This window comes from Phyllobates terribilis, unplaced genomic scaffold (assembly GCF_046119375.1).
Source record: "Phyllobates terribilis strain yellow unplaced genomic scaffold, ASM4611937v1 Scaffold_1__5_contigs__length_1240528914, whole genome shotgun sequence".
NCBI classification, from domain to species: domain Eukaryota; kingdom Metazoa; phylum Chordata; class Amphibia; order Anura; family Dendrobatidae; genus Phyllobates; species Phyllobates terribilis.
The window spans coordinates 744791984-744808585 of record NW_027362761.1 but is presented as its reverse complement, the minus strand read 5'-3'; the positions used below and the strand labels follow the sequence as shown (position 1 = coordinate 744808585).

General features: G+C 42.5%; 4 non-coding genes across 4 annotated transcripts; all 4 read right to left on the bottom strand.

The window, feature by feature from the left end:
- Positions 1-9382: 9382 nt before the first annotated feature.
- TRNAG-UCC (transfer RNA glycine (anticodon UCC)) lies at positions 9383-9468 on the bottom strand. Its single transcript is given in 2 exon segments — positions 9383-9418; positions 9432-9468. It is a non-coding gene; the product is annotated as a tRNA-Gly (tRNA).
- A 1668-nt stretch (positions 9469-11136) lies between these two features.
- Positions 11137-11222, bottom strand: TRNAR-UCU (transfer RNA arginine (anticodon UCU)). Its single transcript is given in 2 exon segments — positions 11137-11172; positions 11186-11222. It is a non-coding gene; the product is annotated as a tRNA-Arg (tRNA).
- A 1672-nt stretch (positions 11223-12894) lies between these two features.
- TRNAR-UCU (transfer RNA arginine (anticodon UCU)) lies at positions 12895-12980 on the bottom strand. The gene is given in 2 exon segments: positions 12895-12930; positions 12944-12980. It is a non-coding gene; the product is annotated as a tRNA-Arg (tRNA).
- Positions 12981-14652: 1672 nt separating this feature from the next.
- Positions 14653-14738, bottom strand: TRNAR-UCU (transfer RNA arginine (anticodon UCU)). The gene is given in 2 exon segments: positions 14653-14688; positions 14702-14738. It is a non-coding gene; the product is annotated as a tRNA-Arg (tRNA).
- Positions 14739-16602: the final 1864 nt, after the last annotated feature.

Genomic DNA, 16602 nt, shown 5'->3' with positions numbered 1-16602 from the left:
TATATTTTTTTCTGCATCTACCTCTGAAAAAATATTGGGCTTCTAGCTGTGTGTGGGACTTGTTCTATTAATCCATCTATACAGACCTCCATCAGGTTGCAAACTGAATATATATTTTTCTGCATCTACCTCTGAAAAAATATTGGGCTTCTAGCTGTGTGTGGGACTTGTTCTATTAATCCATCTATACAGACCTCCATCAGGTTGCAAACTGAATATATTTTTTTCTGCATCTACCTCTGAAAAAATATTGGGCTTCTAGCTGTGTGTGGGACTTGTTGTATTAGTCCATCTATACTGACCTCCATCAGGTTGCAAACTGAATATATTTTTTTCTGCATCTACCTCTGAAAAAATATTGGGCTTCTAGCTGTGTGTGGGACTTGTTCTATTAATCCATCTATACAGACCTCCATCAGGTTGCAAACTGAATATATTTTTTTCTGCATCTACCTCTGAAAAAATATTGGGCTTCTAGCTGTGTGTGGGACTTGTTGTATTAGTCCATCTATACTGACCTCCATCAGGTTGCAAACTGAATATATTTTTTTCTGCATCTACCTCTGAAAAAATATTGGGCTTCTAGCTGTGTGTGGGACTTGTTCTATTAATCCATCTATACAGACCTCCATCAGGTTGCAAACTGAATATATTTTTTCTGCATCTAGCTCTGAAAAAATATTTGGCCTTCTAGCAGTGTGTGGGACTTTCTCTATTAGTCCATCTATACTGACCTCCATCAGGTTGCAAATTGAATATAATTTTTTTCTGCATCTAACCCAGCCAATAGTTTTGGCCTAATACCACAGTTTGGCCACTCAGCTCTGCTCGGTTCCCATCCATTGTTTTTTTGTGCAAACAACTCCAGAGTTGTTAATCAGTTAACCACCAAAATGAGTGGAAAAAGGCCTGCTGCTGGTGGAAAGGGGAATAGGCGTGTTGGGAAGGGGAAAAAAGGTTGTGTCCGTGGGGTAGGTGTTAAAGCAACAGTAACATCTGCAGAAGAAAGACCATCTTCCAGCCAAACTAAAATGTCTACTTCTTTTAGCGGACAATGTGATAAGATCCCTTTCTTACGGCCACGCCAATCGCTACAAATTCCAGATGAGGCACAAAAACAGCAGGTGCTTCAACGGATATCAAGTGCTCCTTTAAGTGGGCTCTCCTCCACATCAACTTCAACATCACAAATACTCCAGTCCTCAAAGGTGTCATCCTAATCGCACTTGCTTCCTCACAGCTCCCAAATCTCCAGCTGCCCGTCTGAGTATGAGGTAGAACAGATGGTTGAGTCTGCAGAGCTGTTTACTCATACTATAGCCTGGGAATCAGAGGTCGACTCCACCGCTTCTGTGAATCCAGACGAGGAAATAATCTGCACTGATGCCCAGAATCTTTATGAGACGGATCCAGGACCAGACACAGAAGGTTCTGACCATAATGTAGACCCTCATTCCCAAACTGTAACTCCTGTTGGTGGAGACAATGAGGAAGACGATGATAAGACTCAAATACCTGATTGGAGCGACAACTTTAGTTTTTTGTCAGGGCAGGAACAGGTTGGCTCTGAGGACGACGGGTGTGATAACGCACAGGGTGATGATGATGAGGTTGGAGATCCCACTTACTGTCAACCCACAGTCAGCCAAGAGATGAGGTCAGCAGAGGAGGTGGCGGAAGATGCTAGTGACGACGAGGTCAGGTTGCGCCTTCCTGGACAGAGACGTAGTACTGGAAGCACGTCAACAACTGCATCCTCAAACACAACTCTGCCTCTCACCACAAGTCGTGGTGGCTCTTCAGGTCGCATGGGTGCTAAGCCTTGCATAGCCTGGGCATTTTTTCAGATCGATAAAGATGACCCAACTCGTGTTATCTGTAACATTTGTCAGCAAAAGCTAAGTAGAGGCCAAAAAATACATAGTTTGAGTACTTCATGCATGAACCGGCACATGGACATGAAGCATAAGTTGCAGTGGGAAGCTCAGTGTGCTACAATGCGGCCTAGCCGGCCAGGCCAACCACCGTCTGCCATATCTTGTGCATCCGCGGCCTCTTCATCCTCTGTGACTGGGGGGACAGCAGTCACACCTGTTTTGGGGTGCAGACCTGCCACCTCTTTACCCGCAACAGCCAGCGTGATTGGCAGGTCATCATTTTCTTTGGAGGTGGTAACACCAGCTGGTGTTGAGCGCTGTCCGACATCGATAGCACCACCTTTGGATCAAGGCAACCTAACATGTCTGCCTGCATCTTCCTCACAGACCGGCAGTTTGCCGGGGACACCCTTATCAACCCCGTCTAAGCACAATAGCCAGCCCTCGGTCCCTCAGATGTGGACAAGTAAAAGACCATTTCCTCCTAGCCATGAGAAAGCTAAGAGGTTGAATTTCACCATCTGCAAGTTCTTGGCTACAGAAATGCTGCCTTTCCGCCTGGTGGACACAGAGGATTTTCGAGACCTTATGTCCGTCGCAGTGCCCCAGTACCAGATGCCCAGTCAGAACTACTTCTCAAAGAAAGGTGTGCCTGCGCTCCACCAGCATGTCGCACACAACATCACCGCTTCTTTGAGAAACTCTGTGTGTGACAGGGTGCATTTCACCACAGACACTTGGACGAGTAGGCATGGACAGGGGCGTTACATGTCGCTGACTGGGCACTGGGTAACTATGGTGACAGCAGGACAAGGGGCTGCTGTCCAAGTCTTGCCGTCCCCACGAGTTGTGCGTCAATCCTCTTTATGTCAAAGTTCCTCCACTGCTTCTGCCTCCTCAACCTCCTCTCGGTCTTCCACCTGCACCCAAAGCCTGTCTGGTCATGCCACAAGCTTTCTAACTGCGCAGAAGGGATCCTGCACACCTCCTTACTATGCTGGCAGTAGGGCTCAACGTCATCAGGCGGTTTTTACATTGAAATGTCTGGGAAATGTGAGTCACATAGCTGAGGAGTTGTGGTCAGCTCTGGAGAACCAATTTCATGAATGGTTGTCTCCACTGGACCTGAAACCAGGGAAGGCCGTGTGCGACAATGCTGCAAACCTGGGTGCGGCCCTTCGCCGGGGCAATGTCACACACGTGCCTTGTATGGCTCACGTGTTGAACCTGGTTGTCCAGCAATTTTTAGCCCACTATCCCAGACTAGATGGCCTTCTGCAGAGGGCACGGTCGCTGTGTGCTCACTTTCGCCGTTCGCATCCCGCAGCTCAGCGACTTACATCTCTACAGAAGTCGTTGGGCCTGCCACTTCACTGGCTAAAATGCGATGTGCCTACCCGGTGGAATTCAACTCTGCACATGTTGCAGCGACTGTGGCAGCACCGACAAGCCCTGGTGCAATACGTTCTGACGTATAGCCTGGGCCAACGAGATCCAGAGGTGGGGCAAATCACGCTGGAGGAGTGGTCTCAGATCAGGGACCTATGCACCCTTCTGCACAGTTTTGAAATGGCGACGAAGATGTTTAGTGCTGACGATGCCATTATCAGCATGACTATTCCGGTGATTTACATGCTGGAGCACATGTTAAACAGAATTCGGAGTCAGGTGGTGGCACAAGAGGAGGTGGAGGAAGTAGAGGAGGAGGAGTTGTATGCGGAAGGGCTAACATCTGCAAGGTCCAGACGGTCGGCAGCACCAAGGCGGCAGGCATGTGAGGGTGGGGGAGATGGTTTTACCAGGGCGCATGGTAGCAGCCAAACTAGTGAGGAAGGTGCAGGAGCCCAGGAAGAAGTGGAGGACGAACTGATGGAAGACTCATCAGATGAGGGAGACCTTGATCACATTTCTGTTGTGCGAGGTTGGGGGGAGAGGACAGAGGAAGGAAGCATGATTGTTACCTCGCCACCAACACAACAGGGACTTGGTGCTCATGGATGCGCAACACACATGAGTGCCTTCTTGCTGCACTACCTGCAACATGACCCTCGAATTGTGAGAATTAGAAATAATCCTGACTACTGGGTTGCCACACTGTTAGATCCCCGGTACAAAAGTAAATTTGCAGAAATTATTCCTGCCATAGAAAGGGATGCACGCATGCAGGAGTATCAGCAGAGACTGTTGCAGAATCTTACATGTGCTTTTCCACAAAATACCAGTGGTGCACGTAGTGAATCTCACAGTTCCAACTTGCCAAACGTGGGACCGTCAAGTGTTCAGCACTCAAACCGTAACAGAACCACAGTATCTGCTGGTAACATCAATTTTGCGGAATCATTTCACCACTTTTTTAGCCCATCCTTTGCAAGGCCACAGGAGACAAGAAGTCTGACACATAGTCAACGCCTAGAGACGATGGTACAGGAGTATCTCCAAGTAAACATTGAAGCCACGACTGTGTCACTGGACCCTTGCTCTTTTTGGGCTTCCAATCTGGATAAATGGCCGGAGCTAGCCACTTACGCCTTGGAGATCTTGTCATGCCCCGCAGCCAACGTTCTGTCTGAACGTGTGTTCAGCGCTGCTGGTGGTGTGCTGACAGATAAGCGCACGCGGCTCTCCACTGATAATGTAGACAGACTCACGTTCATAAAGATGAACAAATCATGGATCCGAAACCACTTTTCTACCCCTGTGTCATCCTGGGGAGAGTAAAAGCTTGATGATTGGTTAAAATCACCCTACCAACCGTTTTAAGCTTTCAAATTACTAATCATGTTTATCTGTATCTTGGCTGGAAAATAATTTGTAGCAGTGTGCAGCACTGATTCTATTAGGCCATCTATAATAAGCTCCACCAGATTTAAAATTACTAATCATGTTTATCTGTATCTTGACTGGAAAATAATTTGGGCTTTGTAGCAGTGTGCAGCACTGATCCTATTAGGCCATCTATACTAAAGCTTCACCAGATTTAAAATTAATAATAATTTTTAGCTGCATCTAGCCCGGAAAATAATTTTGGGGCTCCGAGATGCGCAAGACACTTAAGTGCCTTCTTGCTGCACTACCTGCAGCATGACCCTCATATTGTCAGAATTCGAAGTAATCATGACGACTGGGTTGCCACACTCTTAGATCCCCCAAACTTTTCGATCAACCTTTTCATTTTAATAAAGACCAAAAAAATGGTCATTTTTGAAATTATAAGCATTAGCAGGTTGTTAGAAACTGAAATCAAACAGTTTTCAACTCAAAACTTTATTCTAGGTGATGTTATATTTTCACATAGGACCCCTTGTTCGAAAGGAGCTTCTGAACTCTCTCGTCCATTGAATTTGTCAGGTTTTGGATGGTTTCTGCTTCAATTGCTTTGCATGAGGACAGAATACCCTCCCAGAGCTGTTGCTTAGATGTGAACTGCCTCCCGCCATCATAGACACTCCTTTTAATGATGCTCCAAAGGTTCTGAATGGGGTAGAGGTCAGGGGAGCATGGGGGTCACACCATAAGTTTGTCCCCTTTTATGCCCATATCAGCCAGAGATGCAGATGTTTTATGTGCAGCATGAGATGGTGCATTATCATGCAGAAAAATGATCTTGCTGTGAAATACACGGTTCTTCTTCTTGAACCATGGCAGGAAGTGCTGTTTGAGAAAATCCACATACATTATGGAGTTCATCTTTAGCGCCTTCAGGGATCCTAAAGGGGCCGACAATCTCTCTCCCCATGATTCCAGCCCAAAACATTACTCCACCTCCTCCTTGTTGGCGCTGTAGCCGTGTTTGCGTGGGGTGTCCATCAACCAGCCATCCTCCACTCCATCCATCTGGACCATCGAGCGCTGCACGGCACTCATCCGTGAACAAAACAGTTTTGAAATCAGTCTTCATGTAATGTTTGGCCCACTGGAGCCGTTTCTGCTTGTGTGAAGTGAATAGAGGAGGTCGACAGGATGGCGTATGCACAGCTGCAAACCTCTGAAGGACCCTGCATCTTGTTGTTCGGGGGACGTTGGAGGCACAAGCAGCTTCAAAAACTTGTCTGCTGCTATGACAAGGCTTTTTTGCCGCTGCTCTTTCAACCTGACGTAATTGCCTGTAGGAAAGAGTCCTCAATTTGCCCTTATCAGCACGCACACGTGTGTACTGTGAATCAGCTACATACTTCTTGATTGCCAAGACACTTCATCCTGATCATCGCACAATGTTGATTCTAGTCATGCCTTGACCTAAACACTCCACAATTTGTTGCTTCTCAGCAGCCGACACATCCTTTTTCTTTCCCATTTTGGCAGAAAATGTAGGCAGCTTAATAATGTGAGACAGCCTTCTTAAGTAGTCTTGCCTTTCATTGGACACACCTGCCAAACTAATTAGCACAGGTGTCTGCAATTGCTTACAGTGATATAAAGAGCCCTGACACACATCACCATCAATGAGTTTAACTGACAAACAAACAAATTCTTCCCTTATCACTCCTAAACACTTTTTGCATAATAATTTGGAACACAGTGTACTATGAATAGGAATTCCTAAGTATTTGATACCCTGTGAGGGCCAGGCAAAGGGAAAGTTGGACTGGATGGAATCCTATATGGAATTGGGGAGGGAGACATCGAGGGCCTCAGACTTCGCTGCATTGATTTTAAAATTTGACCATGTAACAAAGTGATCTATTTCAGCCATAACAGCATGGATGGATATATGTGATTGAGTGATATATACTAGGACATCATCAGCAAATAGAGAGCACTTGTACTCGGTGCCTCCCACCTCAATCCACCTAATATTGGGGTTATGGCGAATTGATGAGAGCAGGTGCTCCGTCACTAGGATGTATAAGAGAGGGGACAGAGAACATCCCTGCCTTGTCCCATTGGTGATTGTGAAAGGTGATGAAAATGTTCTGACGCGCCCCCTGGGCCTTGGGACACCCGGAGCCGGACCCTTTTTGGTGGATGCTGGTGGTTGTAGTCTCCGTGGCGGCAACCCGGTTCCGTGGCTCAGGGTGGTCAAACCAGTGGCGGAACTATTTATGTGGTTTTGATGTTTAAATGTCCCACTACGCCACCCGTGGATTGCGGTCAGAGTGAACCGCCGCTCCAGGGCAGACCGCTGAGGCTGGTGTTGTGGGTGCAGCAGAGCGTAGCATAACTCCCCACGGGAGGAGTATAGCCTCAGGGCAGTGTATGCGGAGGATGGGGGTGATGGTGCAGGGCAGCAGCAGTAATGACATGGAGTCAGTGATGCAGTCCAGGGCCTTTACTCACAGTTCTTATTATCCAGACCACGTCTGCAGGTAACGGCTGCCCACGTCGTACTGTGCTCACCAGGTGAGGGGCTCAGACAACTCCCAGATAACTTTGGAGTGCTTCACAGGACCCCCTTTGTGTGTCCTTTGTCTGGCCTTTCTTACCAACCCTTCTGTCCGGCTGCCTCGGGCCTCCTCTTGGTAAACTTGGCGCCAGTTTCCCTGACCCTATGTGGTGCCTTCCTAGCGGGTGTAGCGAGGGGCTGCGCCACATAAAATGTCACAGCCTCCTGTTTCTAGCTGAGGGTCGTTTCCTGCCTCCACTAGTTTCGGGGACCGGTCTCCCCCTTTGGCCTGACCCCTCCACGCAGGTGGATTCGGGCGTGCGGTGGCGACTCGCCCATCCGCACCCCTGAGATCCCTTCGTTCCTCGTTCCTGGAGCCTTCTCCGCTCCTCTTCCTTCCTTCTCCCTCTTCCAGGCCTGGGCCTCTGTTACTAGGCCCGCCTCCGGAGCAGAGCTCATGCAGAGCCGCTGCTCCCTGCCACTTCTGCTCAGACTTCTCTGCACTGAACTAAGATGGTGCCCACCTTTTATACTCCCTTCTCAATGCACCCAGGAACTGCTTCCTCCCTGCTCCTGCACTACAGGGTTCCCCTTCCTCACTGTTCCCTCCCCCCACTCCAGCCAGGGACAGGGACTGTCGTGCCCATCTCAGGGGCATATTGATCGCCCTGCCCCACGGTAATGTGGTGTAATGCATGCAGGTGTCGGGTCCTGATCCACACTACATCCTTACCTGAGAGTGAGATATCACACCTCTGGGTGAGGTGCAATACCTCTGTAGAAACGGAGCCCTCAGGGTGCTACAGTTCCATTTATCTTCAGCCTAGGTGACGTATTGCGATACAGGGCCGTGATTTTGGCTATAAAAGGGTCCCCTAGACCCCTACCCCAAGCTTTTTAAGAGAATCATATATGGCGTGCCAGGAGACTCTATGGAATGCTTTCTCAGCATCCAACGAGAGTATCTAATTACAAATTTTTAACTGCATCTAGCCCAGGAAATACTTTGTGCCTAGTAGCAGGGTCTGCTAGTCAGCGGATTATCCCGGCTGTTAAGCAAGCTACACCACCTGTAGTTTGGACACTTCATTTTTTCTAAGGAAATGCTTCGGGACCACGGGATACTCAGTGAAGAGCATCAGGAGGCACCCCAAGGCATAGGGGCTCGGACTGGCAGTAGGATGCCTTGCGGTGGACAGCCGAGCTCGATCCTTATAAAAGCTTTTTAACTGCAGCAGCTTTAGTGGACGCTACTGGAGCTGGAATTACGCGGCTGCTGGTATGAGACTTGCCCTCCAATAGATCCTTGTAAATGGATTTAAAGTGTATTTATTCAAATTAGAGAGACAATTTAAATTAAAAAGCTTAGAGCTGCCTCCACCACAGGGGGGCTCGCTCGACCCACCAGCGGACAGGCACCAGTATTGGGAGAGGGGGGCTGGCCGTCAGGGTTCACCGCGGCTCTGGCACAAACCCAGCGACACGGAGGTGGCACGGGCAGGAGCGGACTGAACGTGTCGGCTTCTCACTTTTTGGATTTTAGAAGGGCATGACATGCCTATATCTGTGTCTCCCCCTCCTTTTACTCCTCCACCTCTTTTCTTTTCGCATGACTATATGTACTTGTCACTTTTCCATGTGTTAGTTGTGTCTTCTGAGCAGTTTGTCAGCTTTTGGACACCTTTGAAGGTGTTTTCTATGTGTTTCTATGTGTTTTTGTTTGCCTGCCATTGGTTTTAACGGTGTTCGAAGGTGTTCGACGAACAGTTCGACGAACAGTTCGGCGAACACACGGGTGTTCGACGAACCGAACCGAACTCGAACACTACGGGGGTGGCTCAACACTATTCAGGAATCCTAAACCATAGCCTCAGTTAGTTCACTCTGATAGAGACATCAGAAAAAAACTCAGCATTAAAGAGTTTTTGTCATTTCTCTTTTATGTACTGATAACATACATAAATCAAGAATTTCTAAACTGGATGCAAAATAAGTTATTTTAAAAGTCAACAAAATTGAGTCATTCTATTAGTCTTCTGTAGCAAGTAGACCCCAGTGAAGTTTTAGTCCTGGAACAATGCTCTAAACGTTAGTATGAAGCCCAGATTTTTATAATTTTTTCTTTTTCATCTTTCTAACATCAACTGAGACAAAGTATTAATGTCACGCAAGCTACAAAATATGACTCTGGTGGGACTTGAACCCACAACCTTTGAATCACATCAGTTCCCTGGAAGTCCAATGCGCTATCCATTGCGCCACAGAGCCACAAGTCTCCTGAATGTGGTGGGTGTTCTGTCTAGTCTAGACAAACCATTTTCCTGATGATGACTTGACACAGTAAGATTCCTGTTCTCTTTGAAACTTGGTTTTAGTCTTCTTATATGTAAAAGTAAAACTTGTCAACAAGAAAATGCAAATGTTTTAAAAAAAAGATCTATTCATATTAATGTTAGTTCCGTGTTGCTAAAGTGTGGCATTGAAATGTATGCAAGACCAAGAAAGGGGTAGCTTTTTTTGGTTTCTATCTCTCAAGCGATCAGCTTTATTAATTTCTATTGCTTCAATGCAGTAGCCACTGGCCATCTGGAACTTATGGGAAGAAAAATTGTTTAGAACATAAGTGTTGTTCTACGCTAATGGACCACTGGATTGGGAAGGATAGGAGTCAATACAAAAGAAATTATTTTAGCCATGTGAAAAGACTATCAGAGAACATGTGTTTTAGTCCAAATAATTGCTGGGAAATTTTCTGTAGTGCTCCTGCTATATATCCTGATTTCAGCAGGCACCTATACCATTAATTAGATGTTTTTCCTTTGCTCATTTTTTCCTTTTGTAGTTTTTCAAAGAATAACTAGGACTCAAGAATAATGGCCAAAAGTGTTCAAACTGATATAAAATTTGGTTTCCACAAAGTTTACTGCTTCAGTTTTAACAGTGGTAATTAGTGTAACTCTAGTTTATTATGAATAGAGATCAAATGAACTGCCAACATTTGCAAACTCATTTCTTGCCATGAAAATTAACTTATTCAGAAAAGCCTCATTTCCACTGAATTTAAGCTCTCCAAAAAATAACCTGATTACATGATTTCTTTGATCTCGTTAGCTCAGGAGAAAGTGTTCATGAGGACAAGCCAGCTGATATTACTCTGTTCTTATCTTTGACCTTTTGGTGACTTTTTAGCAAAAAAAATGTCCACTTTTCGCATAATGGTGCAAAATTTATACCAGAAGTCATGCATACATATAATCACTCTATGGATGGACTGGAGTATGCTTGCACCAAATTCTGCATTTTTTTAAGCAATAGTTGATAAATCAGCCAAAAATATCTAGAAACCCCAAATCCAACCCACAATAGAGATCATAAAGAAATATCAGGCAAAAACATACAAAAAAGACTTTTAAAAATGCTCAAATTAAAAAAAGAATCTTGGACTAGTGAAAACAAGTAACAGAACATCAAACACTAGACCAAAAATAAGCAATAACAAATTGTGCCCTATCTGCTATCTTTTGGTACATCGAGCCATTAGTAGCTGCTCCCTCTATGTTCTTTGCTGAGCTCAAATCTAAATGTGACTTCCAATTTGTAAGTTCAGGAATCCTAAACCATAGCCTCAGTTAGTTCACTCTGATAGAGACATCAGAAAAAAACCTCAGCATTAAAGAGTTTTTGTCATTTCTCTTTTATGTACTGATAACATACATAAATCAAGAATTTCTAAACTGGATGCAAAATAAGTTATTTTAAAAGTCAACAAAATTGAGTCATCCTATTAGTCTTCTGTAGGAAGTAGACTCCAGTGAAGTTTTAGTCCTGGAACAATGCTCTAAACGTTAGTATGAAGCCCAGATTTGCTAATTTTTCTTTTTCATCTTTCTAACATCAACTGAGACAAAGTATTAATGTCACGCAAGCTACAAAATATGACTCTGGTGGGACTTGAACCCACAACCTTTGAATCACATCAGTTCCCTAGAAGTCCAATGCGCTATCCATTGCGCCACAGAGCCACAAGTCTTCAGAATGAGGTGGGTGTTCTGTCTAGTCTAGACAAACCATTTTCCTGATGATGACTTGACAACAGTAAGATTCCTGTTCTCTTTGAAACTTTGCTTTAGTCTTCTTATATGTAAAAGAAAAACTTGTCAACAAGATAATGCAAATGTTTTAAAAAAAAGATCTATTCATATCAATGTTAGTACCGTGTTGCTAAAGTGTGGCATTGAAATGTATGCAAGACCAAGAAAGGGGTAGCTTTTTTTGGTTTCTATCTCTCAAGCGATCAGCTTTATTAATTTCGATTGCTTCAATGCAGTAGCCACTGGCCCTCTGGAACTTATGGGAAGAAAAATTGTTTAGAACATAAGTGTCGTTGTACGCTAATGGACCACTGGATTGGGAAGGATAGGAGTCAATACAAAAGAAATTATTTTAGCCATGTGAAAAGACTATCAGAGAACATGTGTTTTAGTCCAAATAATTGCTGGGAAATATTCTGTAGTGCTCCTGCTATATATCCTGATTTCAGCAGGCACCTATACCATTAATTAGATGTTTTTCCTTTGCTCATTTTTTCCTTTTGCAGTTTTTCAAAGAATAACTAGGACTCAACAATAATGGCCCAAAGTGTTCAGACTGATATAAAATTTAGTTTCCACAAAGTTTACTGCTTCAGTATTAACAGTGGTGATTTGTGTAGCTCTAGTTTATTATGAATAGAGATCAAATGAACTGCCAACATTTGCAAACTCATTTCTTGCCATGAAAATTAACTTATTCAGAAAAACCTCATTTCCACTGAATTTAAGCTCTCCAAAAAATGACCTGATTACATGATTTCATTGATCTCGTTAGCTCAGGAGAAAGTGTTCATGAGGACAAGCCAGCTGATATCACTCTGTTCTTATCTTTGACCTTTTTGGTGACTTTATAGCAAAAAAAATGTCCACGTTTCGCATAATGGTGCAAAATTTATACCAGAAGTCATGCATACATATAATCACTCTACGGATGGACTGGAGTATGCTAACACCAAATTCTGCATTTTTTTAAGCAATAGTTGATAAATCAGCCAAAAATATCTAGAAACCCCAAATCCAACCCACAATAGAGATCATAAAGAATTATCAGGCAAATACATACAAAAAAGACTTTTAAAATTGCTCAAATTAAAAAAAGAATCTTGGACTAGTGAAAACAAGTAACAGAACATCAAACACTAGACCAAAAATAGGCAATAACAAATTGTGCCCTATCTGCTATCTTATGGTACATCGAGCCATTAGTAGCTGCTCCCTCTATGTTCTTTGCTTAGCTCAAATCTAAATGTGACTTCCAATTTGTAAGTTCAGGAATCCTAAACCATAGCCTCAGTTAGTTCACTCTGATAGAGACATCAGAAAAAAAACTCAGCATTAAAGAGTTTTTGTCATTTCTCTTTTATGTACTGATAACATACATAAATCAAGAATTTCTAAACTGGATGCAAAATAAGTTATTTTAAAAGTCAACAAAATTGAGTCGTCCTATTAGTCTTCTGTAGCAAGTAGACCCCAGTGAAGTTTTAGTGCTGGAACAATGCTCTAAACGTTAGTATGAAGCCCAGATTTTTATAATTTTTTCTGTTTCATCTTTCTAACATCAACTGAGACAAAGTATTAATGTCACGCAAGCTACAAAATATGACTCTGGTGGGACTCGAACCCACAACCTTTGAATCACATCAGTTCCCTAGAAGTCCAATACGCTATCCATTGCGCCACAGAACCACAAGTCTCCTGAATAAGGTGGGTGTTCTGTCTAGTCTAGACAAACCATTTTCCTGATGATGACTTGACAACAGTAAGATTCCTGTTCTCTTTGAAACTTTACTTTAGTCTTCTTATATGTAAAAGAAAAACTTGTCAACAAGAAAATGCCAATGTTTTAAAAAAAAGATCTATTCATATTAATGTTAGTTCCGTGTTGCTAAAGTGTGGCATTGAAATGTATGCAAGACCAAGAAAGGGGTAGCTTTTTTTGGTTTCTATCTCTCAAGCGATCAGCTTTATTAATTTCTATTGCTTCAATGCAGTAGCCACTGGCCCTCTGGAACTTATGGCAAGAAAAATTGTTTAGAACATAAGTGTGGTTGTATGCTAATGGACCACTGGATTGGGAAGGATAGGAGTCAATACAAAAGAAATTATTTTAACCATGTGAAAAGACTATGAGAGAACATGTGTTTTATTACAAATAATTGCTGGGAAATTTTCTGTAGTGCTCCTGCTATATATCCTGATTTCAGTAGGCACCTATACCATTAATTAGATGTTTTTCCTTTGCTCATTTTTTCCTTTTGCAGTTTTTCAAAGAATAACTAGGACTCAACAATAATGGCCCAAAGTGTTCAGACTGATATAAAATTTAGTTTCCACAAAGTTTACTGCTTCAGTATTAACAGTGGTGATTTGTGTAGCTCTAGTTTATTATGAATAGAGATCAAACGAACTGCCAACATTTGCAAACTCATTTCTTGCCATGAAAATTAACTTATTCAGAAAAACCTCATTTCCACTGAATTTAAGCTCTCCAAAAAATGACCTGATTACATGATTTCATTGATCTCGTTAGCTCAGGAGAAAGTGTTCATGAGGACAAGCCAGCTGATATCACTCTGTTCTTATCTTTGACCTTTTTGGTGACTTTATAGCAAAAAAAATGTCCACGTTTCGCATAATGGTGCAAAATTTATACCAGAAGTCATGCATACATATAATCACTCTACGGATGGACTGGAGTATGCTAACACCAAATTCTGCATTTTTTTAAGCAATAGTTGATAAATCAGCCAAAAATATCTAGAAACCCCAAATCCAACCCACAATAGAGATCATAAAGAATTATCAGGCAAATACATACAAAAAAGACTTTTAAAATTGCTCAAATTAAAAAAAGAATCTTGGACTAGTGAAAACAAGTAACAGAACATCAAACACTAGACCAAAAATAGGCAATAACAAATTGTGCCCTATCTGCTATCTTATGGTACATCGAGCCATTAGTAGCTGCTCCCTCTATGTTCTTTGCTTAGCTCAAATCTAAATGTGACTTCCAATTTGTAAGTTCAGGAATCCTAAACCATAGCCTCAGTTAGTTCACTCTGATAGAGACATCAGAAAAAAAACTCAGCATTAAAGAGTTTTTGTCATTTCTCTTTTATGTACTGATAACATACATAAATCAAGAATTTCTAAACTGGATGCAAAATAAGTTATTTTAAAAGTCAACAAACTTGAGTCGTCCTATTAGTCTTCTGTAGCAAGTAGACCCCAGTGAAGTTTTAGTCCTGGAACAATGCTCTAAACGTTAGTATGAAGCCCAGATTTTTATAATTTTTTCTGTTTCATCTTTCTAACATCAACTGAGACAAAGTATTAATGTCACGCAAGCTACAAAATATGACTCTGGTGGGACTCAAACCCACAACCTATGAATTACATCAGTTCCCTAGAAGTCCAATACGCTATCCATTGCGCCACAGAGCCACAAGTCTCCTGAATGAGGTGGGTGTTCTGTCTAGTCTAGACAAACCATTTTCCTGATGATGACTTGACAACAGTAAGATTCCTGTTCTCTTTGAAACTTTGCTTTAGTCTTCTTATATGTAAAAGTAAAACTTGTCAACAAGAAAATGCAAATGTTTTAAAAAAAAGATCTATTCATATTAATGTTAGTTCCGTGTTGCTAAAGTGTGGCATTGAAATGTATGCAAGACCAAGAAAGGGGTAGCTTTTTTTGGTTTCTATCTCTCAAGCGATCGGCTTTATTAATTTCTATTGCTTCAATGCAGTAGCCACTGGCCCTCTGGAACTTATGGAAAGAAAAATTGTTTAGAACATTAGTGTCGTTGTACGCTAATGGACCACTGGATTGGGAAGGATAGGAGTCAATACAAAAGAAATTATTTTAGCCATGTGAAAAGACTATGGCTATGTGCCCACGTTGCATTTATGAAGCAGAAAATTTCTGCTGCATAAATGCAAGTCCTCTCCCGGAAAAACGCATGCGGAATTCCGCACGCGTTTATCGCGCATTTTTCGCGCGTTTATCACGCGTTTTCCACATGCGGAATTGCCTTGCGTTTTTTATGCATTGGACAAAGGCAATTCCGCTTGCGGAAACGCAAAATTAAATGACATGCTGCGGATTTTTGAACGCGGCATAAACGCTGCGGAAAAATCCGCAGCATGTGCATAGAACTTGCGGGATCCCATTGGGGACAATGGGGTGCGGACATACATGCGTTTTTCAAGCGTTTACGCTGCGGAAATTCCGCAGCATATACGCTTGAAAAATGCTACGTGGGCACACAGCCTATCAGAGAACATGTGTTTTAGTCCAAATAATTGCTGGGAAATTTTCTGTAGTGCTCCTGCTATATATCCTGATTTCAGCAGGCACCTATACCATTAATTAGATGTTTTTCCTTTGCTCATTTTTTCCTTTTGCAGTTTTTCAAAGAATAATTAGGACTCAACAATAATGGCCCAAAGTGTTCAGACTGATATAAAATTTAGTTTCCACAAAGTTTACTGCTTCAGTATTAACAGTGGTGATTTGTGTAACTCTAGTTTATTATGAATAGAGATCAAACGAACTGCCAACATTTGCAAACTCATTTTTTGCCATGAAAATTAACTTATTCACAAAAACCTCATTTCCACTGAATTTAAGCTCTCCACAAAATGACCTGATTACATGATTTCAGTGATCTCGTTAGCTCAGGAGAAAGTGTTCAAGAGGACAAGCCAGCTGATATCACTCTGTTCTTATCTTTGACCTTTTTGGTGACTTTTTAGCAAAAAAAATGTCCACGTTTCACATAATGGTGCAAAATTTATACCAGAAGTCATGCATACATATAATCACTCTACGGATGGACTGGAGTATGCTTGCACCAAATTCTGCATTTTTTTAAGCAATAGTTGATAAATCAGCCAAAAATATCTAGAAACCCCAAATCCAACCCACAATAGAGATCATAAAGAAATATCAGGCAAATACATACAAAAAGATTTTTAAAATTGCTCAAATTAAAAAAAGAATCTTGGACTAGTGAAAACAAGTAACAGAACATCAAACACTAGACCAAAAATAGGCAATAACAAATTGTGCCCTATCTGCTATCCTTTGGGACATGGAGCTGTTAGTAGCTGCTCCCTCTACGTTCTTTGCTGAGCTCAAATCTAAATGTGACTTCCAATTTGTAAGTTCAGGAATCCTAAACCATATCCTCAGTTAGTTCACTCTGATAGAGACATCAGAAAAAAAACTCAGCATTAAAGAGTTTGTGTCATTTCTCTTTTATGTACTGATAACATACATAAATCAAGAATTTCTAACTGGATG